Source organism: Myxine glutinosa, chromosome 12, assembly GCF_964187855.1.
Source record: "Myxine glutinosa chromosome 12, kmMyxGlut1.1, whole genome shotgun sequence".
Taxonomy (NCBI): Eukaryota; Metazoa; Chordata; class Myxini; order Myxiniformes; family Myxinidae; genus Myxine; species Myxine glutinosa.
The window spans coordinates 101,164,396-101,177,712 of record NC_136272.1 but is presented as its reverse complement, the minus strand read 5'-3'; positions in this window follow the sequence as shown (position 1 = coordinate 101,177,712).

Below are 13,317 nucleotides of genomic sequence, written 5' to 3'. Positions count from 1 at the left end.
AAAATTAGTGTTTCGTCGACCTCCATGATTGACCACAAAGTGACCTTGACCTTTGACCTTGACCTTCAAAATTTTGTGTGCTGAAGGGTATCTCTATAGGACTCTGATATGCGAAGTTACAGGAGTTTCCAATAATAACTGTGGTCTACAGAGTGATCTAAACGTGAAAAAAAATGATTAACCACAAACAAACAAACATACAAGCTGACTAATACATCTTGCAAAAACTTCGTTTTGGCAAGATAAACAACTTCGTTTTGGCAAGATAATAAACATATGTCACCCACAGGGTGAACCGTATCTTGCCAAAATGTGAAAATTCCGTTTTTTCGTCATGACGTCATCAAATGACGTCATAGCGTCAAACTGTTTACAGATCTGGGAAGCACTCATCAAGGGCATTCATATGAGGTATTACTCGATATGGTACCTACGATTTCAAAATTTGACCTTGGGGTCAATAATTTTCGACCTCCAGCGCTAACCATGAAGGTCAAGGCCGATCGCCACCAAAAACTAATCAGCTGAGCGCCGGACCATATACTAGATTCCCATGAAGTTTGGAGACGATCCGATCAAAGTTACTCAAAAAATTAGTGTTTCGTCGACCTCCATGATTGACCACAAAGTGACCTTGACCTTTGACCTTGACCTTCAAAATTTTGTGTGCTGAAGGGTATCTCTATAGGACTCTGATATACGAAGTTACAGGAGTTTCCAATAATAACTGTGGTCTACAGAGTGATCTAAACGTGAAAAAAAAATGATTAACCACAAACAAAAAAACAAACAAACAAACATACAAGCTGACTAATACATCTTGCAAAAACTTCGTTTTGGCAAGATAAAAACAAACAAACAAACATACAAGCTGACTAATACATCTTGCAAAAACTTCGTTTTGGCAAGATAAAAACAGACAAACAGAGTTAAAAATGTCTCATAAAAGTTTCAATTTCAGACACATCAACATCGCACTTTGCGTGCCTTTCCCTTTGCAAATTTTGTCACAAATTCAACCAGATCAAGTGCTGATGCCTGGGCATGTTCAATCAATTGATATAGTTGCCAAGCCAACTCGTCTCTTTTCCAACATTGTAGGGCGTATGTAAATTTTTATAACTTTGAGCTTTGAGAAACTACGTTCACCACTTGCCACTGATACTGGAAGTGTGAGAAGGATCCTTAAAGCAACGGAAACATGAGGCACATTATCCAGGAGTTTTTGTTGTAGTATGAAGAGAAGTACTTCTTGTGGCAGCATAGACTTTGGAAGTCTTCGAGCTATTGCTACAAGTTCAGTAATGCGCCCCTCTGATGTCTGCGCCCTAGGCGGCTGCCTAGTTGGCCTAATGGTAGCGCCGGCCCTGCCCCCACCTCTACTCCACATATACCTGTGCTAACATATCAGAAAGCCGGGATGTCATGGATGTGGTGGGAGTTTAACCATCCACTAGGAGACAGGACAGTCGGCTTAACGAACCCTCCGAAGGATAAATGAATGATGTGTTGAACACGACGTTTGGAACTTTGCATGTACTGTACACGTGCTGGCACTGCACCAGACGGTAATGTTATACTCAAACCAGGTACACACAGCTCCAAGGCTCGGCTCGACCCGGGGGTCAATCAATTGGTTTTCCCCATTACAAGGTAAGTGTATACAAAGCAGGAGCGCAGCGCTGAATGTCCCGAAATTCATTTGCAGTAAAGACCGGCAGGATCACGATCTGCGGAAGAGGGTAACACATTGACTCACGGCATCATGGAAATAACGAAAGGGTGCTAATATTGCAAGGGCGATGATCATGCCCCCATGATAAGGCATGGTTGAGGATCATGCCCTGATGATAATGCATGGGTGAAGATCATGCCCCCATGATAATGCATGGTTGAAGATCATGCCCCTATGATAATGCCTGGGTGAAGTTCATGCAACTATGATAATGCATGGTTGAAGATCATGTCCCTATGATAATGCATGGTTGAGGATCATGCCCTTATGATAATGCCTGGGTGAAGTTCATGCCCCTATGATAATGCATGGGTGAAGATCATGCCCCTATGATAATGCATGGGTGAAGATCATGCCCTGATAATAATGCATGGGTGAAGATCATGTCCCCATGATAATGCATGGGTGAAGATTATGCCCCTATGATAATGCATGGGTAAAGATCATGCCCCTATGATAATGCATGGGTGAAGATCATGTCCCAATGATAATTATGCATGGGTGAAGACCATGCCCCTATGATAATGCAAGGATGAAGATCATGCCCTGATGATAATGCATGGGTGAAGATCATGTCCCCATGATAATGCATGGGTGAAGATTATGCCCCTATGATAATGCATGGGTGAAGATCATGTCCCTATGATAATGCAAGGATGAAGATCATGCCCCTATGATAATGCATGGGTGAAGATCATGTCCCCATGATAATGCATGGGTGAAGTTCATGCCCCTATGATAAATGCATGGGTGAAGATCATGCCCTGATGATAATGCATGGGTGAAGATCATGCCCCTATGATAATGCAAGGATGAAGATCATGTCCCCATGATAATGCATGGGTGAAGTTCATGCCCCTATGATAATGCAAGGATGAAGATTATGCCCCTATGATAATGCAAGGATGAAGATCATGTCCCCATGATAATGCATGGGTGAAGTTCATGCCCCTATGATAATGCAAGGATGAAGATCATGTCCCCATGATAATGCATGGGTGAAATTCATGCCCCTATGATAATGCAAGGATGAAGATCATGTCCCCATGATAATGCATGGGTGAAGATTATGCCCCTATGATAATGCAAGGATGAAGATTATGCCCCTATGATAATGCAAGGATGAAGATCATGTCCCCATGATAATGCATGGGTGAAGTTCATGCCCCTATGATAATGCATGGGTGAAGATCATGCCCTGATGATAATGCATGGGTGAAGATCATGCCCCTATGATAATGCAAGGATGAAGATCATGCCCTGATGATAATGCAAGCGTAAAGATCATGCCCCGATGATAATGCAAGGGTAAAGATCATGCCCCGATGATAATGCAAGGGTAAAGATCATGCCCCGATGATAATGCAAGGGTAAAGATCATGCCCCGATGATAATGCAAGGGTAAAGATCATGCCCCGATGCACATGGCCACGAGTCATCAGAATGACAGTGATCTCGTGGTTCATGGAATGCTGCAATCACATCATCGTTAGACATGGCGGATGATTGTTTGAATGCCTCAGGTGTCGAAGTAGAATTGCTGTAACAATATCAAGGTTTTTTGCCAAGATGTGTTAAAGCGGCAGGGGAAGAAATAATTAACTCAGTCTGTCGTGTTGGCTGCAACATCCCTTTAATGGCCTAATCCTTTTTATTATAAAGAAAGGTTAAAAAAACACAAACATCAAAACTTCAAAGCCAGAAGAATCAAAACCAAGTCCATAACAATAAATCAAAACCATAGTCACAACGAATTCAATGACAAATCTCAAAATCTCCTTTATTCCGGCCCCTCCTCTGGTGCTTTCCCATTGTCCATTCACCTACGTAGGTGTCCTCGTAGCCGGAGGAGGAGCAGTCACCTTCGACCTCCGGAAGCGGTGTCTCTTGCACAGGGAATATTCTCCAAGACCCCGCCACCGGAGTCACATCGCTCCCATCCCGCCTCAGTACAGTGCGTCCGGCACCCGGCATGATGACATCCAGGTCCTCTGCCGGTGTGGGGAATGGTGCTGCAGCTTCCACAGCCTCCACCTCCTCTACTTCCTCCTTGCACCTCTCCTCCTCCTTCCCCTCTGTCCTTTACTGTGAGGAGAGGGTGGGGGGAGGAAACAGCAGCCACAGCAGTCTGTAAGTGTAAGTGATCAATTTTGAGCATGTACGCTTCATGGCATACGTCACATCCTGGTTGAAACAGATTTAGCCTCCTCCCATGCGCCTTCTCCCAAACGTCACATCCGGCATGTTCGAAACGCTGCCGCCATTTCGTCGTTGGGCGCGTGGATTGAGCATCGTCAGGAAAACAGGAGATTTAATTGTTTGCTGATGTGAGATTCAAACGGATCGACCAGCATTCTCATTTTGCTCTGTACCCTGGTCAGACAGGGGTAAGTTCCTTTAGGAATACCGAGATGCTTAATGATTACTCACATCATTATTGTGATGAAACTAATATGGTTATGTCGTAACGAGCAGTTTATTCAATTGTAAACGGAACTGAAACGTACATGATTTATGTGAGCTATTCTATGTGAGTACAAGTTATCCAGTTTGATTGTGTGGGTTAGTCACACGTGTTGATTTGATACTATTAACTAATTAAACAATCCTCATGTTCTGTTACTGAATTTGTTGGTTGATGTTAGTAAAGAAAGCGATTTGGTTGTCCAGGTGTGCCTTGGTGCACGTCTTGCGATAGTATGTAGACATTGTCTGCCCCTGATGCATCTCATTGTTGCACATTCGTCTAGCCTGTCGGACTTGTATTTGGATGCACCTGTGGTTGCATACTCCATGTATTTATTGTAAACTTTGAACCATTATATCATCCATTGATTGAGGTATTTAATCTGCTACCTGCAATGTGTCTTTTCTGAATAGTGCTTTTGTATCTTTTAGGGTTCTTTCATTACCTGCATATTCGAATACAGCAAGTATCAACCACCATCCTGTGTCTTGCTTAATTCTTCCCATGTCACATTATGGTATCAGAAGTGGGATATGCAACAACACCCCCTGTCTGTGTGGCAACCAGTAGGAGCCGCGTCCCCGGAGAAGGCTGATGATCAGACGGACCATCGAGGTGCTACGTTCATTTTTGGAGTGAACTGATCCCTCCTGATAAATTGGAGATTCTGGACCTTTAGCTTGTTGTTGGTTGTGTGATTGGACCCTGTTAAGTATACGGTGAACGCTGTACTCCTGAAATTGGATAAATTCCTTCTAAGCTGGTGAGAGAAATCTACATTATCTGCCTGTGTTGAATTTAATTTGGAATTGTTCTGTACCATTGGTGATTTGATTTTCCCACCACTGTATATTTAATACTTGTCATTGTTGTGACATAATGACGACCCCAGAGGAATTGGAAGCTGCTATTGCTAGGTTAACGGAAGAGTTAAGTCGAGAAAGACGGAAGTCAGCAAAAGCAGAAAAAGATGCGTCGGATGCAATAGCAGCGAATCGCAACCTCATCCAAGAGCTTCGGGGCAAAGGCGAGCAAAGACTACCAATGCCAGCCTCAAGCGCAGGTTCAACTTCAACTGAAGAACACTTAGTATTTGTGTCTTCATGCAAATGGGAGCGTTTCTGTGACAAACCTGAAAAGTCGAGTGACCTTACAATACAGGAATGGGTGTCCGATGTTCATTGTCAGCTGGATACTCGGAATTTAAACAACAAACAAAGTCGCTTTTATATTGGACCACTTATCTGGAAAAGCTCGACAGAAAATTATTGGAAGGGGAGAGGATTTAGTTGAAGATCCTGAGGAAATATTGGGAGTTCTTTTGAAAGTCTTTGGCGATGGTAACACCCTATCACAACTCCAAGAACAGTTTTTCGCATACCGCCAAGGGGATAATGAAGACCTTCTGACGTCTTCACTTAAGCTAGTCCAAATCTATGATAGATTAGTCTGTATGGATGCGTCTTTTAAAGTGAGCAGAGAAAGCACACTAAAGGGACGATTAGCTGGTGCTGTAAGAGACGAAAACCTGCAAAGAGAAATTTGCCGTCTTAACATGGATTCTCCTAATTTGAGCTACTTTGACGCTCGAGATAGAGCCCAACAGTGGTTAGGTGTTAGTCAGAACCCGCAAGTCAAGACAAGCACACTGAAAGAAGTCATGGTCCAAGAAACAGCTCGTGCTGAAAGTGAACTGCTGAAGTAAATTAAGAGACAAGGTGAACAGCTTTCAGCCTAACAGCAGCAAATTGAGAAGCTACTGCAGAACTCACAAAGATCAGGTGGAGCTGGCCGGCAATATTGGCGATTCCGGCAGAACGATGGCCCCCGACGCTGCTGGGATTGTGGGTCAGCTGAACATTTTCACAGGGACTGTCTGCGTCAGGGAAGATCTGGGCAGCAAGATGGAATTTCGGCAGTAGATACTTTAAACTAGAGCAGCCTGTCATTGTGAGCCGCATGGCGGGTAAACAGAGGGATCAAGGCTCGATATTACAGAAAGCAGTTGGTAGGTGCCCAGAAGTTAAGGTCATGATTGGACCCCTGGAAACCATATGCTTGTTAGATACAGGAGCACAGATATCCAGTATTACCGAATCCTTTTTTAGAGAGCACCTTGTTTGGGAAGGAGAGTTGTTAGATGTTTCTGCGTTTCTACATATATCTGGGGCACAAGGACTCTCTGTTCCCTACTTGGGATATGTCAAGTTAGATCAAACTCTGCTCAGAAGGACATTTCCACAGATGGGATTTCTTGTTGTTCGTGATATGACTAATACCCCGATAGCTCGATGCAAAAAGGCGTGTCCTTGTGTTATCAGATGTAATATTTTGAAGTGCGTGTCAATTGCACTCGGGGATCAGGATGGTCCACAGTTCTTAAGAAACCTTGTCCAGAAATCGGAGGGAAAATGGGCTTCTGTGTTGGCCATGTTTGATGAAATGGATGCTAGCAACGGGACAGAGGATGACATTGTATCCAGAGTTCGAGTCCCAGGGAGAAAGCCTGTACGGGTTCCAGCACGGACAATTGTCATATTAATGGATCACTTATGCCTGCAAAGGGAGGACAAAGCTATGAAGGATTATTGGAGCATGTGGAATCAGACGTTGGGCCACTTCCCAAAGGCTTAGCTGTAGGTCCTGCACGGGTGACCATCTCAAGTAATGGTCATGTGCCGGTCCAAATGGCAAACTTTGGTGACAAAGATGTGTACCTAAAACCCAGAACCCCAATTGGTGTTGTACGGAGATGTATGTTTGATCTGGAAGTTGAAGTCAGTCAAGTGAGTGACAATGAAGTCTACATTGAGGAGGTCTCTGTAGAACAGAAACAGTCCAGAGCTTCAGGAGGATGCTTTTCTGCACACTGAGGAAATGCACAGTGATGAAGCCAAGGAGGTATGGAGGCAGAAAATGGTACAGAAGAGTCCAACATTCCAGGACTGGGATACAGTTCTCAACATGGAACTCCTGGGACTCATCTTCATCAGATCACACCCCGAGGGGAATTTTCCTCTGTATGTTGAAAGTTTCAAGGCCTTGGTTCCATGGTTCTTTGCTCTAAACCACCACAATTATACACGGTGGATTCCAATACACAGTGAGTCTGCCAGCACCCATTCTCAAAGAGTTTGAGGAGCACAGTCACTGGGTCATCCACAAAACCACCAACAGATTCTCGACCATCCCAATCGACCAAGCCCATGAACAAAATAATGAAGCAGTCAAGTGTTCTGGGGGTGCATTCGGTCTGACTGAAAATCCTTCAGCCTTCAGGAAATGGATGGTCTCCGGGCCTGAACAAGCAAGGTTACTGAAGGAGTTTGAAGAGGACTACCTCCCAAAAAATAAAGACTCAGATTGTGGTTATCATCATGAAGAGCGCTTTTCCACACAGAGAAGTTTAAAGAAGCAGGCTGTGAGTCTAGTTCAGGTCATCAATGAGCTGGGAAACCCTTTCCTTGATGACAGTGATGAATTGCTGGCATTAGACAAACGGAATGTTTTGGATGAATCTGTGGTGAACACGGTGCGAACAGTACATAGTCTAGGAAAGGATCGGTATGCCAAATATTGCAAAGAAGTTATTATTGACCGCACATCCTCCATTCATGAGCCGATTAAGAAGAATGCCCTTCCTCTCTTCAGTTGTCCATAGCCAAAAGCCAAGACCAAACAAGTGGGAAAGATCTCCCTACTCAAGGATGATGTTGTTCTGTTCTCTCACATGTACATTGTGATGCAGCACAGGGTTAGTGACATGAATACATTCTTCAGCCATGAGAACCATCCTTTCCGCCCTTCACTATCTGATGATGGAAAATTGCGCTTAGGAAAGCCATCTGATCTGATGAACATTCTGGCCAAAGAGACCCACAATGATCCTCCTGATTCCATTGACATGAAGCCTCTTGATGGAGCTGCTGTGGTGCACTTGCTCCCCACTACCAACATTGTGACATTTGATGAGTATGCTGATCGGGTCTTTGTTCAACACATCATAAAACAACTAGAAAAACTCCAAAATAGTTGATATAGTATGGGACACATACATCCCCAGCAGCATCAAATAATCCACTAGACAAAAGTGAGGAAAGGGTGTTCGGAGAAAGGTTGCGGGCAAGAACAAGCTCCCAGGAAACTGGGCCGACTTCTCACGTGACCCAGCCAACAAACAAGAACTGTTTGCATTTCTTTCCAACAAGATTGCCACTGTGGATTGCCCCGAAGAGAAGAAAATCATCATCACATCTGGTGTCACAGCTATTCTTCGAGGAACCGATCTATCCATGGCACCATCTAATCATGATGAAGCGGACACCAGGCTGCTGATCCACTTACAGGATGGTCTTCAGAATGGCTGTACAAACTGTCTGGTGTGCATTGTTGACACGGATGTAGTGGTGATTCGTATTGGCAAGTTCCATCACCTGATCACCCTGTGCCAAGATGTGAGCATTTAGGTTGCCTTTGGTACGGACAAGAACTTTACATATCATCACATCAATGATATCTACGAAGACCTGGGTAGGGAGAAATCCCTGGCCCTCCCTATATTTCACAGTTTTACGGGATGCAATACTACATCTGCATTCTTTGGAACAGGCAATAAGTCAGCATGGGAGGCTTGGAACTGCTATCACGATTTGACATGTGCCTTTACCTACATGGCACTTTATCTTTACACAGAAGTAGAGGTTGGTGCTCAACATGTCCAGCTGCTGGAACGCTTCACTGTTATCCTGTATGAAAAGACCAGTGACCTGCAACATGTGGATGAAGCTAGAAAGGAGCTGTTTTGCCAGAAGGGGAAGACAATCGAGAAACTTCCCCCAACACAGGATGCACTATTGCAGCACACAAAGCGAGTTGCATATCAGGCAGGAATATGGTGCACCAGTGAGCAGATTGAACAACATGCACCTACTCCAGAAGGTTGGGGCTGGACTCTAGATTAGGACAGCAATTCATGGGTTACTGTGTGGAACATGTTACCTGTGGTCTCCAAGGCCTGCAGTGAACTAGTCAAATGTAGCTGCAAGATTCAAAGTGGATGTGGCGCTAGGTGCGCATGCAGAAAGGCACGCTGGAAGTACACTGAACTCTGCAGTTGTCACTGTGAGAAGTAGGCTGGGAATAAAATGCATGTGCAGTGGTGTGTGATGACAATATACCGTCACATTTACAGTTGATATAGTTAGTCCTTTCAGTATTTTCAGTGACTATGGTACATTAACAGTATTCCGTTTTTTGTTTTTCAAGTTTTGTGTTAATAAAAATAGTCTGTTGCTTTTCTAAGTGGTATAGTTGTATTCCTTTACCCATAAAATGTATGTTTAGACACCAAGATTGTGATCCGAAGTGGCTTAGAAGCTGAGATATTGGTAGATATAGGTTTTTACATGGTGCCCATCTTGAAAATCCAAGATGGCCGCCATAATGTATTCGGATGAAGTGGTTTCTATCAAAAATTGAAAGCTAAGGTAACGGGTAACATGTGGGAAAAAATTGGCGCTTTTGTTCCGGACGTCCATATCCATCTCAAATCAGGTCCTAAGCTGCCTGACTATTAGCGCTTCACACAAAAAATGTGCAAAAACAGATACTTGCATCTACTGACCAATCAGCCTGCTCCCAATCATCAACAAAGTCATGGAATCCATCATTGCTTCTGATAGTAAATTCTTCCTCTTCTCCAATGGCTTGATCTCGGATCATCAATTTGAATTCAGACCAGGTCACTCCACTCTGGACATGCTGCTTCTGCTGTCCCAACAATGGATGGAGACCCTCAACGCCAAACAGCAAATCAGAGCTGTCTCCTTTGACATATCTCGTGCCTTCAATACGGTCTGGCACCCCGCTCTGCTCACCAAACTCTCCTCGTATGGTATCCATGGAAATCTCCACGCATGGCTTGCGGACTTCCTCTCCGGTCGCAGTCAACGTTTGGTCCTGAAACGAGTTCTCTCATCTCCCCTTCCTGTCGAGGCTGGAGTTCCTCAAGGCAGTGTTCTGGGCCCCATGCTTCATTAACGATCTCTCCGACTCTCTGAAATATCCTATCTTTTTGCTGATGACTCCACCCTGTGCTGTACCAGCTGCAGGGAAACGACGAGGCCCACAACTACTGGTGACAAGTTCACAAGGACCATACATCAGTTACCTTCTTTACCTCATGGATCGTACTCGCAGAATTCGTTTTCTTTTGGATACAACGGCAGAGGTGAGCAACTGATATTTGTCCCACTGTCTGCTGCTGATCGGAAAAATCGAAAAGAATATTAATTCCATGCTGCAAACAACAGTGCTATTGCTACATTTGGAGACCATCTCCTCCAACTTGATTTGGGTCTATGTCGCTCATTTCTGTGGGTGTTTACTATTGCTCACACAAGACACTCTATCCTAGGTGCAGATTTTTGCATCATTTTAATCTCCTCATCGACGTCAAACTTGTATTGGATGCCTCGCACAGCTTGGTGTTCTTGGTAAAGCATCCACCGTTGCGTCGCTGAATATCACGTGCCTTCCATCCATGCCCACGTGCCCATTTCATAAAGTACTTTATGACTTCCCGTCCATAACATGCCCATCAGCGACAATCAGCCCATCAAACACCAGATCACACATCACATCGAGGCTACGGGATCCCTTTTTTTTGCGCGTGCCGGCAGACTAGCACCCGAGAAATTATGTATTGTCCGCCAGGAGTTTGACTATGTTACAATGTGGGATGATCAGATCATCGTTTCTCAGTTGGTCTTCAGCGCTACACATGGTAACCAAAAAGACAACTGGGGATTGGCGTCCTTGTGGGGATTACCGGTTCTTAAACAACATGACTGTTCCGGACCGTTACCCTGTTCCACACATTCAGGATTTTACTGCTACACTCCATGGTATTGCAATCTTCTCCAAGGACGACTTCATGCATGCATACCATCAGATGACATCAAGAAGACAGCAGTGGCTGTGGCTATGCTGTTTTAATTCCTTTGGATGCTGTTCGGCCTATGCAATGCTGCACAATCCTTTCAGCAATTTATCGATCCAGTTGCTCCAGAGATTACACTTCTGCTTTGTGTATAAAGGTGATATTGTTATTGCCAGCGCAACCGCAAAAGAACATCACGGACACCTACGTCTCTTCTTCACCCGTTTGCACGACTTCGGCATTGTTATCGTGCACAAAGTGCATATTTAGCATTTGAGTTGAATTTTCTCGGCCACTGTGTTACCACTCAGGCATCTGTCTGCTCGAGGAGAAGGTGCAAATTATTCGGGATTTCCGGTTACCTTCATCTCAACGCAAACTGCGAGAGTTTTTGAGCTTTGCCAACTTTTACCACCGATGTATTCTAAACGCAGTTGCAACATTGCAGCAGCTGAACGAGTTACTCACAACTGGTAAGCACATTGAAGTGTTCAGATGGGCAGAGCCCACCTTGTTAGCCTTCCATATAATCAAAGTCGCACCAGTCAACGCCCTACTCCTGATTCATCGAAAGCCAGAGGCACCAACATGCCTCATATTAGATGCGTCTGAAGTTGTGGTGAGTACGGCCCTTCAACAGTTCATCGATGCTGACTGGCATCCATTGGCCGTTTTCTCTAAAGCGCTGAAACTACCAGAGTGCAATTACTGTGCTTCGATTGGGAATTACTCTCTGTATACATCGCCATCAAGCTCTTCTGCAACTTCTTAGAGGCCAGGCCTGACTGTCCTAACCACAGACCTTTAACTTTTGCTCTGTCCACCCATTCAGACGCTCACTCTCCTCGCACACTTCGCCAACTCAGTTATATCTCGCATTTCACCACTGACATGAGGCACGTCCAAGGAATTGTGAACTCTACGGCCGATTCTCTGTCTTCAACCAGCACACTGGCCATCGATTTCAATGCACTGGCAGCAGCACAACGGGAGCTCCACTGTCCAGTCTGCAGCAGGTTCGTTTACATTTTGCGAGGTACCAATCCCAGAAACAGACACTCCCTCATGTGTGATACATCGATGGGAGTCATGCCCTTTCGTACCTGTGGCATGCCGTCATTCAGTCTTCGACACTTTTCACTCACTTGTGCACTCGGGTATTAAAAGCAACCCAGCGACTCATCAATCCAAGCTACGTCTAGCCATGCATCAATGCTGACTTGTGCTGTTGGGCCAAGCAATGTCTTCAAAGCCAAAGCTCCATGACCCAAGCAACGTCTTATGGTTGAACCGCTTTGTAGCTTTTCAACACCAAATAGGCGTTTCAACAGGGTCCATGTGGATATTGTCGGTCCCCTACCACCATCAAACGGGCACCGCTATTTGCTGACTTGTGTTGACTGTTTAACACGTTGGCCGGAGGCCTCAAAATCTGACATCTGACATCACTTGCGTTACTAAAATCCTGCTCTGCCACCCTTTCACTCCCTCTCTCTGTTCTCTTCACCCTCTCTTTTGCTCAAGGTCATCTGCCATCAGCTTGGAAATCAGCCAACATCACCGCTTTACACAAAAAGGTGCAAAAACAGATCCTTGCAACTACAGACCAATCAGCCTTCTACCAATTATCAGCAAAGTCATGGAATCCATCATTGCTTTGGATATCAAATCTTTCCTCTTCTCCAATGGCTTGATCTCTGATCATCAATTTGGTTTCAGACCAGGTCACTGTACTCTGGACATGCTGCTTCTGCTGTCTCAACAATGGATGGAGGTCCTCAATGCCAAACAGGAAATTAGAGCTGTCTCCCTTGACATATCACGTGCCTTCGATACGGTCTGGCACCCCACTCTGCTCACCAAACTCTCCTCCTATGGTATCCATGGAAATCTCCACGCATGGCTTGCGGACTTCCTCTCGTCGTAGTCAATGTGTGACCCTGAATGGATTTCTCTCATCTCCCCTTCCTGTTCAGGCTGGAGTTCCCCAAGGCAGTGTTCTGGGCTATGTGCTTTTTCTGGTCTTCATCAATGATCTCTCTGACTCTCTTGAAAATCCTCTCCATCTCTTTGCTGATGACTCCATCCTCTGCCGCTCCAATTCCTCATCCCTCAGATCGGCAGTCTGGAGCCTCCTCACCCTCTGCAGACCTGGACAAAATCACAGACTGTTCA